Source organism: Pezoporus flaviventris, unplaced genomic scaffold (assembly GCF_033815535.1).
Source record: "Pezoporus flaviventris isolate CSIRO_AGI_PZ_B2104156 unplaced genomic scaffold, CSIRO_AGI_Pfla_v1 ptg000006l, whole genome shotgun sequence".
Lineage (NCBI taxonomy): Eukaryota > Metazoa > Chordata > Aves > Psittaciformes > Psittacidae > Pezoporus > Pezoporus flaviventris.
Window position 1 is genome coordinate 4,508,708 of NW_026892554.1, and position 13,198 is coordinate 4,521,905.

The 13,198-nt window shown below is 42.0% G+C and overlaps 1 long non-coding RNA gene across 1 annotated transcript in view; it reads left to right on the plus strand.

Moving 5' to 3' along the window:
- The window catches only part of LOC133265836 (uncharacterized), a 105,167-nt gene that overhangs the window by 19,078 nt on the left and 72,891 nt on the right, over positions 1-13,198 (plus strand). Inside the window, exon 4 of the long non-coding RNA XR_009742132.1 lies at positions 4,573-4,740. This is a non-coding gene — a long non-coding RNA (uncharacterized LOC133265836). The remainder of the gene's footprint in view (positions 1-4,572; positions 4,741-13,198) is intronic.

The following is a 13,198-nucleotide window of genomic DNA, read 5'->3' on the forward strand; positions in this document are numbered from 1 at the left end:
ATCTGCTTGCAGATACAGTGAAGAAAAGATTATCACTGCAACAACTCTGGTTAGCGAATAATACAGACATTGTGGCAGGGATCTGACCCACCTTACATGTGCTAACAGTGTTAAGTGATATCTTAGTGGTATTTTGGATCCTCATTTATGTGACTGCAATAGGAAACCAGAAGAAAAGGACCCTTCTTTTTTGTGACATAATTAATTTCATGCCATTCTCTGCACTTCTAAACTGAAAAATCAGTTATTCTTGATTGAAGTCAGCTTACTTGTGACTCAGAGAAGAAGAAGAGAAAGACCTTTAAGGCAAAGACCTTGGGTTGGTATTAATACGCCTACATAAAACATCAGCTGTACACGAGTTTCCTCCAGTACCTCTTTTAGATCCTGGTGAGGGGCAGGGGAGAGTGATGCTAGCCATGAGTGAGAGCCTTTAGCTGTGTCCTTTGGAAGAGTAGAAGCAAACTATTCTTTCAGTATTCAGCTCTTCCTGGGGTGCTAGCTGCTGTTGGGAATTGTGCAGAGTACACAGAATCCTTCTGTGTCTGTCCTTAATCCCCTTAATTTGTAGCTTCAATTAAAGGTGTTTGAAAGGAGCTTAGATACATGGCTTCATCTTGATAGAAAGGGACAAATGTGAATAATAAAATGGACCAGCCCAGTTCTGCTGGAACGTTGCTGAAGTGAGAAGCAAGGAAACTTCAAGACCTGATTCCCCTTTACAGATTCAGTCAAGGATCCTAAAGGCTGCCTTCCTTAGCTGGCAGCTGCCCTGAAGTTGTCCTGAGTAGGGTGGCCTGGGGAGCAGATTGGAAATATAAAAGGTGGAAGTCCCTAACTTTTAAGTCCTTTTAACATCCCTAAATTTTTGTTGTGGTCACAGATGTTACAATGCAGAGCTCATAAACTTACTTGCTTATATCAGTCAGGTACAAAAGCTCTGGGTTTTGCTTTGGCTTTCTTGCCTTGCTTGGTGAACGTATTCCACCTAAGTCCAGAACAAAGAGCTAAATCCTGCTGAAACAATCAGTCCCCAGGGCTTCAAGTCTATTGGCTCTAATGGACATATAAAAGTCAGTCATAGCAGCTGCAGATGAAATCACAGATGAGATCTTACTAATTAATTGCATGAACTTTGTTTCTGCCTGCTTTGAGATTCTCTCAGCCTTGCATAAATATCTGGGCACCCATACTGCACACCTCAAAGGGGCTGTTGGTTTTCCAAGGAAGAACAATTTGGGGGCCTAAAATAGCCCTGCAATTACTTCTATTCACATGGTCTCACAGGAACAAAATGGTTTCTGAAAACTGGTTTTGTTCACACGTGATTGAAAAGTTGCCCTCCGTTGTTCTGCCAAGTTAGGCACTGATTCAGGTTTATGACTATATCATTAATATTTTAGTACTGCATCAGTAACTGGTTGCTATTAATATGTAGTGAAACAGTGATATAAAAAGGTAGATGTTCCCCATCATTTGGCAGAATTTGCATTACAGCTGGATGAAATTTATAACACATCTTCTGCAACCTACTGGTCTGAACTCCTGTTATTAATTTCTGCTGTGTTTATTTGTCGTTTATGTTCACTTTGGGCAACATTCTGTCAAGTTTCCTGGCAAGCACAACAGTGGATATAGCTGATTTCAGCTGACTGCAGGAGAAGGACTTTGTAGAAAGTGAATTTTGAATTAGCACTAGTATTTGCAGCAAAAATCTCCCCCTGAGAAGTCTATTCCCCTCCGCCTGGCGTCAGCAGCACTTAAGTGCATGTGAATAGCCCTATTGACTCCAGGTGGGCAGCTGTTTAATTACCTTCCTGAATCAAGGCCAGGACAAGGAAACAAGTTCCCAGCATACGACCTGGGTGCCCACTCAAATGGCTTATCTTCCGAATGCTGGGCTTCCGTAAGTGACCCCCAGATTGTTTGACTGGGTAATTTGGCAAATACTTTCCAGTCAAGAATAAATTTGAGGAAATCATCGTTGGATACACAAAGAGAGGTGAAATTTGTGCAGTGTATTTTGCAGCTATTGCCCAGGTTTAGTCAGCTTGCTTGTCTCTTCCTGTTTCAATACTTCCAGCAATCACGTTTTTGTCCCCACGTTTTATTTAAGAACTCTGAAATGACAAGTCTCTTGCCTTTCAACCAGGAGAGTGGTGTGCTGTACACAGCATGCTGTACACAGGAGGAGGAGGATAAAGAATGACATGCTACTCTGTGAGCTACAACTATTCTTTTTTCCAGACCCGCATCTGCTCTTGTCCCTCTTCTGTTCTCAGATCACTCTTCAGCTTCCCTTAGGAATCCAGCTGTGTCATCACATTGTGTGGCATCCTAATATTTCATACTAAGCTGTAAGCCAATTAGGAATGACTACTTACCATGCTGAATCATAGGAAGAGGAAAGGATAATGTGTCCTTCATGTAACGAACCTCCTCTTTTTTGGCAAGACAGATCACCTCCACATTATATTTATGAGCCCTGTGACTTTTCACTCTGCCCAATTAAGATGCAGCTTCCTTTCCCTCTGCTGCAATATTTTAAGGGGCTTGTTTACAGATGGATGCTTATTGAAAGTGCTGACCTGCTACCATTATACCTCATGCCACCTTTCCTCTTTACATGCTGAAACACTGGACAAAACCTGATGTTGTAATCACCTTTAACAGGATGAGAACACGAGTGCAGCAAAATACAAATACCTTGTCCTGAGTTCCTAAATGAACTGGTGACCCCAGAGGAGGATATAACATTATCACGTGCCACCCAGAGTTGAGGGAGACGTTGATTAAAGTCAAACTGTAAAATAAAGTCTATTGTATCAAAGATGAAGAAGAATGAACCATCATTGTGTATTTGGAAATGCGTGAAGTGTTTAGTAATGAGCATCAAGAAGATATTAAAATTTATTTGCCATGCTGAAGTAATTAATGAGCTATTATGCCAGGTGTCTGAGCTGCCCCGAGGTCTGGGATAAGTACTGTTCCAGCAGAGGATGCAGAACATGATTTAAGATGAAATGGAACAATGCTAGTTCTAGTGAGCACTTAGGGTGCCCCCCTACCTCCAACTGGTGTTTCTTTTTCCTAAGCTGCTGAGTAGCTCTTGATAGTATTTCTTTTTCGGGAAGAGACATACTCCTTCAGATTTGTCTTTGAATCCTGGCAGTGTTGCAGACTGAAGGCTCTGGTGACCTTTACCTGCCATCTTTCAAACTTTCTCTAATCCTATTAGTCTTCACAGTGAAACAAGCAAGACAGCACCCCAAATGGCAGCACACTCACCCCATGGAAGCCAGTTAACTGCCATCCTCAAGTGATAGATTTTGTGTACCAAGTTACATTAGAAATTACATTCAGGTAAGAGCCCTGGCTGCAAATACATCCAGGTGAAAAGCATGGTCTCAGATTCAGCTTCCCAAGCTGCATTTCCTAAACCAAATCCAGTCCACCCCCAATAGAGATTGGAGCTTAATGAAATATGGGAGCCTCTGTTTTAAGGCTGCTTCAAGGAAGGTCTAGCCATACCCTGGTAGGGTTCAATTTGCTGCTTCAGTGATCACATCCCATTTATTCCGTTCACAAATACCTCTGAGACAAACAAATTCTCCCACAACCTGCCAGGGAAGAGCAGTGTGGAGTCACAGTGCTAACATCTGTGGCTAAAAGCATAGATGTAGGCAGCTGTAGGGGATCAGGGAGATCCTGCTTTGCTTTTCAGGGTAACTGATCCCACCTGTGCTGAGCAAGTTTAAGGGCTCAGATCTACGTGGTGACCTCTAATGGAAGGTAGGGCTAAGGATGTTACAGCATAAGAGCTGTTGCAAGTAGAGGATAAAGGTTCATGGTGTTTTTCTTGCAAAGAGAGATCTTCAGTAAGTTGAAGTTGGCTCTGCTGTAAAGGTTCTGTGCTTTATCTGAAATAATGCTTGTTTTATTAATGTAGGGGTTTAAAAACCTCTTGGCCTCCAAGAAAAAGCTGGCTGTTTAGGAGCTGTACCTTTTTGTGGTGTTATTCAAAATGTCTCAGTTAATCATTGCTAAAGGCCTTGCAGTCTGTGTTGCAAATTCCTTTTTTATATAATATATAATTCATGTGGCTCCTTCCACACAGATAAGGACTTGTCTCAAATGTCAGGGTGGGGGAGGAAAGGATATCTGACCTGGAGGGCAAGAATATTGAATGCACTGGTGTTGGACTTGACATTCTCCTAGTATTCACTGCGATAACATCAATCTTGAGGAACCCTCCTGGTATAAATACAGATTTGCTGCATTTAATATATATTGCCAAAGGAATTTTATAGTAATTGAGTATTAAATGATGTCCACTTCTTGTAAAGTGTTACTATTTTTATTAAAAATTATAAATGAGTTTCAGCAGAACTGAATACACCAGATTCGTGCCACCTTCTCTATTAGTTTTTATGCTATAATTGTCATTGACTGACTTTATTATTTCTAGATTGTTCATAATTTTCCCAGCTGAGCAAATGAAGATTTGTGAGCAAAGGAAAGCACTGACTGGATTATGCAGTGCCATTGATTTTTATTCTCCTTGTTTCATAGAATGTGCTTGGAAACCTTCCTATCTCTGTGATGGGCCTTATTAGCCCTTGGAGGAGCTGGCATGAGTTGGATGGCTGTAACGTGTCCTGTTATGCTGTACCAGAAATCTCAGCTCATGGAGAAGGACATCTCAAAGCTGAGCTGGGAATGAATCCGCTGGATGTCCAGGTATGGCCCAATTGGGCTTTGGGGGTCTTTGTCCAGTGTGTGTGTTGCAGGGCGCCGTTCCAAACCTGTATTGGCTAAAGAAACAGTGACCTGAGAACTGCCCAGAGGGAACCAGGCTGTGCATTGTGCAGGCGAGGCAGTGCCTGTGTGGGAAACTGTATCTCATTCACTAACATTTAATCCTGAGAAAGATGATGGCAAACGTTGGCATTTCCCTTCTGTAAAGATGATGGCTTTTGCTCATGTTATCAGAGCACCTGCCCACGTAGTCTCTTCTGTGTCTGTCATGACTTTTCAAGTTTGAACAACAAAAACCTAAGTGAACGATGAGGGTTTGCTTCAGTTTATGGCTATTTCACCTTGCTGTTTTGTGTCATTGAGGGATGCTTGCACATTAAAAATTCCTGAAAAACAGGCTAACTGTAACGGGGCTTCTAAGGTTAAAAAAAAAGGTTAGGTTTGGAAATTGAAAACTGATATTTATTTGCAAAATTTGACCCAGATCTATTTATTATTTTGATCCTCCTGAGACTGTAAAAGAGGCAGTTAGGTGTTCACAGCAGAAATGATCTTGTAGAGCATTGCTATTCTATTTTATTGCCATTGAACAGCAAATAATGAACTGCCAAGAATATGAGGGGAACTGTGGATGGAGGGTATGGCAAGATTCATTATTTTTGTGTATATTGCTGAGACTTGAATGGAATGACATGTGTGGGCTGGAAATACAGGTCTTCTCATCCTTGGCTGATTCAATCAAGTCTTGTATGGTAGTGTTTTCAATATGGATTCCTGTATCCTTTATGGGATCTTGATGCATTATGTAGGTCAAATTAGTAATCTGGTTTTTAATTAGGGCTTCACTGTGGGCTGTTTATCTCTCTTGCTGATCTCTGCATCAGAAACACAGTCTCATGGGAAGATGACCAGGAATGTCTAAGACCTTGTGCAAAGCACTAAATGCTCATTCTGTAGTAGGACAAAGTGAACAAACCCTCTTATACCAATCTTTAAGTTTCTGGAAACTTTCTGAGTGCCAGAGGTGGAGGGGGAAATCCACTAAATTTCCCTATAAAAAGGGAAAATACCTGTTCCATGAAAATGAGTAAAGAACATAGTTGAAAATCAGTTTCTATAACTGCACCCTCACAAATAGCCCTCCTCTTTGCATTCAACCTTTGTTTGAATAAAGCTGCTGTTAAGGATTCCTGTGCAGGAGAATTCCCTAAAGTGTCTCAATTCAATATACAACTATTTCTGACCATGCGAGTGAGGAAAGGTGCAAATGCAGCCCTACCTTTGCCCTTTCTGTTTATTAATGCAGCAAGCGCTCACACAACCTCTGCTCCTTCTGAAAGCCAGAACTGGCCTGTGTGTTCTGGTTTGTATAGGGAGTGACAGGAATTACACAGCCTTACTCCACAGACCAAACTTTTCACATAGCTCTGGTAGCAATGAGCCCCTGGGGACTCACAGGATGCTGCCTTTGCTCTGTGATAGCAAAGCCAGCTATCAGTTGTTAATCCCAGTGCGTCATACAAGACACTTTCTATCTCCTCCTGTAATGTCAATGCAGCTGGAATTCCATAAATCAAATCTCAGCAGTAAAAAGGTTAATAAGTTTACACTATATAATTGAAAGCCATATTGGTGATTAAAAGGATTTTATATATCAGTTTTCTGGGTCACCAACTAATTATTTTTGGTGGCCTGTAATAAAACATAGCACCATAGGCAGGGAGAGGCTGTAATCACATAATATATGGAAAACTGCATTTACATTTATTTGAGATGAGGTTGTGTGTACCAGCTTCTTGAATAGCCTTTGAGGTACAGGTTTCCTAGCTTGGAGACAATGGAAGAGCTGCACGCTCCGTGTACTTGGAACTTGGTTCATACAAAGTTATTGGATTGAGTTTTGAGGTCTGGTGCTCTCTCTCCAGAGCTAAGCCCAGGGGAGCCAAGCTGTCACCTGTGATGGAAAGGTTCTGCTGAGGCACTGGGGATCAGATTGCTATTATAATTCATTTTAATGCATTCTGCACGTACTAATCATTTATTGGAACAGGATCTGCTGTAATAGGGACATAACTAGGAAGAGGGAGAAGTGATTGATCATTCTCCCGTAAAAAGGGTAGTTAAAGAAACAAACAAAAAGGAAACCTGTACAGGAGGCAGGTGTGTGCATGTGCATGAAGGAGCAGGTACTCGGTGTGGAGGAGAATAAAAACTGAACTCAAAGCTTGAACTGAGATCTCTACAGTAGAAGGGAAACCTTCTGTACCAAGGGCAGGTATGTGCATGTGTGCAAAGGATCAGGTATCCAGTGTTGAGATAGGGGGAAAATTGAACTTGAAATTTCTACAGTTCTATCAGGCTGAAATACCCTTTGGAGCCAAACACCCAGACACAAGAGACATTGCAACCTCAGGCTTCCGGTTTGCAGTTACGTGTTTTAGTGGTTTTCTCTGATTGCATCAAGAAGCAGCTAAGGGCAAAGGAAGATGCTGGATGTGCATGTGGATTGGCAATGAGGCGCTGCTCAGGGGGCTGTATATGCACAGATAGCTTGCAGGTTACTTCTGTAGTCTCTGAGCCTCCTGTGGTCCTCTGTGAGGTAACACTACCACAGCCTGTGTTATGGTAAAGCAGCCTACTACTGATCTCTGTTGTTCTGCCTATTAAGCAAAGGGCAAACTGCACAATATGGCGAGTGCTGGGCACATCATTCTCACTGTCAGGGCAGGATCTGTGACCAGAAACACATGACCTGATGTTCAGATCTCTCCTGGACAGCACCTGCAGAACCACTTTGGAGAGCAGGACCTTCCGTGACACGCAGTATTTTTTAGATCTTTTGGCTATATCTTTTTAATTGGCAAACCATTAACCCTTAATTGCCCATAGCATGGAGCAATGCCATGACATATTACACTGTAATGAGTGTTCAAGTCCTTTGCTGCTAAAATTATTTGCTTGTCATGTACTATATCTAACTAGCAGGTTTTCCACACTGAAAATAACATCTTTTACTTGAATTATGTTCCTAAAGCGTTTCCTAGCAGAGTAGCTAAGGGGATACTTGGTTTTAAACACAGGCTGGGGAGGTTAAAAGCAGAATGGCAGTTGTGTGAGTAATGGCCTATGAGTCAGCTGCTGAACTTGACATGGCAACCTCCATGTCACCAGGTCAGAAGGCATTTGTGTGACAGTTTGAGGGTAAAGAAATCAAAAATAAACTGGTAGCTTCCCCTGGTAGAAGGGCATACATGGGCTTGCTGAGCAGAGACTGAGAAGGGGAAAAGTTAAACAGCAGTACTGGAAACGAGGAAAGAGTGTGGGTATCTATTTGAATTACCTGCGTGGATGTGATGCATCAGGTGTACCCTCTGAAGCTGAGAGGAAAAGCAATGTAGTTTAAGAGCCTGAGTGCTGGAGGGGCTGAGCTGAGTAAGCCTCTCTGCCAGGGGTCTTTGCAGCTGTAACTTGCTTACATTTGATTTGAACAGTTTGGGGCTAAGAAAGAGCCAAATAACACTTTTGCAACCTGCTGCTGTTACAGGCTGGAACAGCAGAATTGTTCACCTTCCTGTCACTTTGTTTGGTCTCTCTCTCTGGAGAGATTTTTGTCACTGGATTGGTCATAGCAGGAAGTTGTTATTTTTTCACACATAATCAGCAGCAGAAAGAGTGTGGTCCTCTTCCAGCATCTAGGTGCTTAGAGACAGCTTTGAAAATTGACAAGGTGGGTAAGAACCAAATCAAGATCATGAGGTGACTTGGACAAGGCCTAGTGGTGAGGTAGTGCATGGGAAGAGAGGGATCTCCCGGCTTTCCTGGGAAAGGACTTCTGCCTCTGACACAGCTAATACAATTCTGGATAGTAAAATTATAATAATAGCTAACCAGAGGGAATTAACATGTTCTGCACAAGCATTCCTGTTCTATAGAATCATAGAATAGTTTGGGTTGGAAGGGACTTGAATGCTCATCCAGTTCCAACCCCCTGCCACAGGCAGGGTCACCTTCCACTAGATCAGGTTGCTCCAAGCCCCTGTGTCCCACCTGGCCTTGAACACTGCCAGGGATGGGGCAGCCGCAGCTTCTCTGAGCACCCTGTGCCAGCGCCCCAGCGCCCTCACAGGGAAGAATTTCTTTCCAATATCTAATCTGATACCCCATTTCTAATCTCTAATACAGCATTATTAAAGATAATGAAATTTGAGCATCTGCTGTGTATATAGTTCAGTTCCTGAGACGCGTATGTATGGACAGAGCTTCTCTGTGATACATTTTAGGTAGCATAGGCAAAGAAGCAGAGGATGCCCAAAACTGTTCTGTATCTGACCTAGAACAAGAGGTCAGAACCATAATATGGCCTTTAGTACTCCTTGTCACTGCAGTCCTTTCACTTCACGCCTTATTGCAGAAGTTCAATATACTTTTCAGCTAAAGCTCCCCTAGCACTTAGCTCTTTAAACTCCCTACTCAGCAGGTGGCTTATTTAAATGTGGCTGTCAGCTTGGCCAGTGGCCAAGATCGAATGGCTCAACGCGTGAACCGCAGTGTTTGGGTTTCATTCTGCTCTTGTTTCTGCCAGCAAAATTCTCCTGGCTCCTGGGGTTGTGTGGGGTACAAGTGAGTGCAGTATAGGGCTGTCTGCTCAACTGTTTGTCAAATAAATCTATGGCCAGTCATTTGCATGATGTCAGCTAAACATTTGCCTGGCGCTTTTCACGTGTGCCAGCCAAGGAGGGATTCGGGATTGTTTGAAATGAAAACCAGCATTGTCACCTCTCACTTAAGCATTTCTTCCGCAGTGTGTAAGTAACTTAGGTTGCAACCCACGGCCTCGAAGAGGAAATGTAAAGTTTCTCTAAATATTGAGTACAAGTGGGGATATCAGCTGCTTAATTGGTTCTTCACAATTCAGATCTTATGGCTGAACAAGTGAGATGGAGGGAGGAGGAAAGCACATGGTTTAAATTAAATATATGGAAAATAACTGCGGAATGATAAAAATACATTTTCAAAGTAAGCAGACCTGTTTTCCCTCTGCCTCTCCATTAAATGTGTCAGGAAAGGGCCTTTACAACTAGGTGGTAATTAGAGAGGAAAAAACAGTGCTGGCAGAGCAGTCAATCTATCACATCCTCTAAAGCCTAAATGTTACCAGCAATTAAAGAAGTTAGAGGGGAAATACTTGACAAGCAAGTTTTATCACAGAATCATCTCGGTAGCAAAGTATGTGGGGCACACTTATTAGATCCTCTCGTGCAACACCGAAGGTTTAAAATCCAAACCCAGGAATGCACATTCAAACCAACGTGACTATTTTCTTTCTTCCAAGGCACAGGGAAGATTAGAATGCTAAAAATAAACCAACCTTTCCCACCTCCCCCTTCCTCACCCCTCCAAAGTCAGATCTGTCCAGGTTGACTGCTCCATTAAATTCAAGAACAAAAAGTTATAAATTGAACATACGGAGAGCAGTGCCTTTCCTTAAAGTGATGTTTCCTCACCTTAATGGATTTAGCTATGGCAGGGAGTCAGGGAGAAGCTGTCTTAACTAAATCTTTGACTGATTATGCATTTTTTTTTTCTATTCATACAAGATAGATTCATCATTCCAATTTGTCAAGCTGGCGAAGTTCCAATTAATTACACCAGGAAAAGCTCAAGCTGCATTAGGCCTCTGTCAGGCCTAATCTAGTGCTTCATTTACTGGAGCCCCAAATGAAGAGATATCAGAGGTGTTGTTCCTCTTGGTACTTAATTTGATGAATGCCCTAGCAGCACGATTGGTGGCAGAGGTGTATTTGTGTGTGTCTCTTCATCAGCCACCACTGCAGAAGTCGTCATGCTTTCTCTACTAATTTGAGGGCTCATCTGTATACTGGATGTTTTTTTGGAAGGCCTATTTTTCACAGATATGCCAAAAGGTTTCTTCTGTGTGTGCATGTGTCTGGGTGTGTTTCCAGATCTGCTGGACCTAATTCTGATCTCAGGGATGTGATGAGACGGGATTCGAGGACTTTTATGTAAATGGAAAGCATTACAAGATAGATTGTATGCTATAAAGGGGATGTAAATTTGGACATCCCTGTTGCTGTGGTTGGAGAGGAAGAGAAACTTTGCATGTTGCTTCATGTAGTGCTCGTAAGAAAGTGTGGGTTATCATCCACATCCACTATAAGGAAGTGTTCAAAATGAATAACCTGAACAATTGCTATATGGATTTGAATCTTTGCTATAGATACCTGCTGTATCAATACAGTGAATAAGCATATGCAGGTACAGATAGACCTTCTGACAGCATCCCAGTGGGCTACTATGAAATGTATACATCCAAGGCTAATTCTTAAATATTTTACAGTAAAGACACTATTGACCAAGAACATATGTTTCTTTTCGGCAGCACTTTACGTACGAATTATTCAGCATAAGGTGCCAGAATGCCAATATGTTTAGCTTACTTTTGGCTTTTAACCACTGCTGTGATTAAAGATGTAACTGCAGCAACGCTGTCACTTTGCACGTAGGTTTAGGTGTCTCAGAAGGGATGCAGCATTAGCCAAGAGTAAAGTAGCTGTGTACTTTGGCTGAGTATGGTATTAAAAGTCTTCATTTGCCAGCCCTGCTGGGATTCAGAGTTTATTTTCCACTGCCTGTATTTGAGGGACTGGTGTGTGCAATGATGATTTTTAATGGCAGCTATCAGACATGCATATGGTGCTCAGTAGGAGACCACATTCAGAACAACCAAGGAGAGAATTGATGCACTGATAACTGTAGTACGACAACTCTTCTGTAGACAGTTTGGACCTCTTCTGGTGCTTGCTTTTGGAAGGGAGGCCTTTGTCCCAGGAGTTCCTGTCTGTTAATACATCAAATCTGCATTTGCCATTAGCTTGTCAAAATGAGGTGAGCCCAGTTGTGCTGGAGCAAGGATAACACCCTAAATCTTCTTCTAGATGAGGTTTTGTAAGGGTTCCTGTTTTGTTTCAGGGCAAAATCAAATAAGGAAATGCAAATCACCATGGGAAATGGTGAAGATAGACTGCAGTTGTAATGATCTCTTTTCACTCTGTACAAGAAGGTTTTTGCTGGACATACACATTTGAAGTTGGTTCTTACATGTTCTGCTTAAAAAGTCACTGTGGACCAAAAATGTATGTTTCCTTTCTGCAGTGCCTTATTATAATTCATACATACCTTATGTATGAATTATTCAGCGTAAGGTGCCAGAATGCCAGTACGTTTAGCTTACTTCTGGTTTTTAGCCTAATGTTTTATGTTAAGCAGGTTGTTTAAACTCACTTGTTGAACTTGAAATAACTGAAAACTTTCACGTAGTAAGGGCCAGGCAACAGTCAGTGGATTTTGTGAGCTTTTTTACTTTCCAGTTCCCTAGACTGGGCCTTTGGCTGTTGTATTTTTACCTATAGGCAGTAGGCTGACTTCGGTTTGTACCCAGCAGGCCCTTTATATTTGCTGTTGTTGGTCTTTGGTTTACAAGCTGACCGGGGTATTGTGTGAGTGGTTTCAGCATACATTAATGCCACTAGGTACCTGAGGCTGTATTAAGCTGTTAAGAGCAAGGTACCCGCTCTGAGTAAAGACTGTGTTGGTTGATTCTTTCTCATACGCACCACCAACATGCTGTTGGAACAAGCTCTATCCTTTAGATAATTAGAAATGTTTATTTGTCTTCTGAGGAGACACAAGGTTGGAGGTTCAATGGATGTGTCCGTGGGCTGTTTTCTTTAGTTGTACAGTGATTTACCTAGGGGCTTAGCAGAAATATGTCCCTGGAGCTATACTGGACTTGTACTGCTACAAATGAAAACTAACTGGCCAAAATATATGGGATCATATCCACCCTTGTTATGGGAACCAAAACAAGGTTTATTCACTGCTGAAATCCCACTTAACCTTTCAAACTATAGCCTACACAGTGCAGTGATCACTCCAGTGGCATGACTTCTGAGGCTTTTAGGCAAGACAGAAGCAGTCCTGAAAAGATCATGATCCAACAGAAGCTTCTTTCTGCAAGGATGTGACCCAGAAAGCTGGAACTGCTCTTCTTTGTGTTCTCAGGGAATTTTCATCTGCATCCAATGCTAAATTCAAACTCTGCAGTAGTTTGGGTCATCACACCAGCATCTATCTCTGAGGAATGATTACATATGATGAGTTATTACTATTAAATAAGGGGTAATTAATGCTTCCCACTCTGACTTTAATGAAAGTATTTCCTGATGGGGGGGGGACAAGGAATATATTGTATCACTAATGCCCCTTTGGGAGTTATTGGCAGAAAGTCTGCGGTTAATAATTTGGAATAACAAATAAATGTGGGCAACCTGTGATATATGTATGGAAAAAGGTGTCAAATTCTTCATTATAAATTATTGTGCCGGTTCTAATAATAATAACCCAGCTGTTGAGGAGGAAA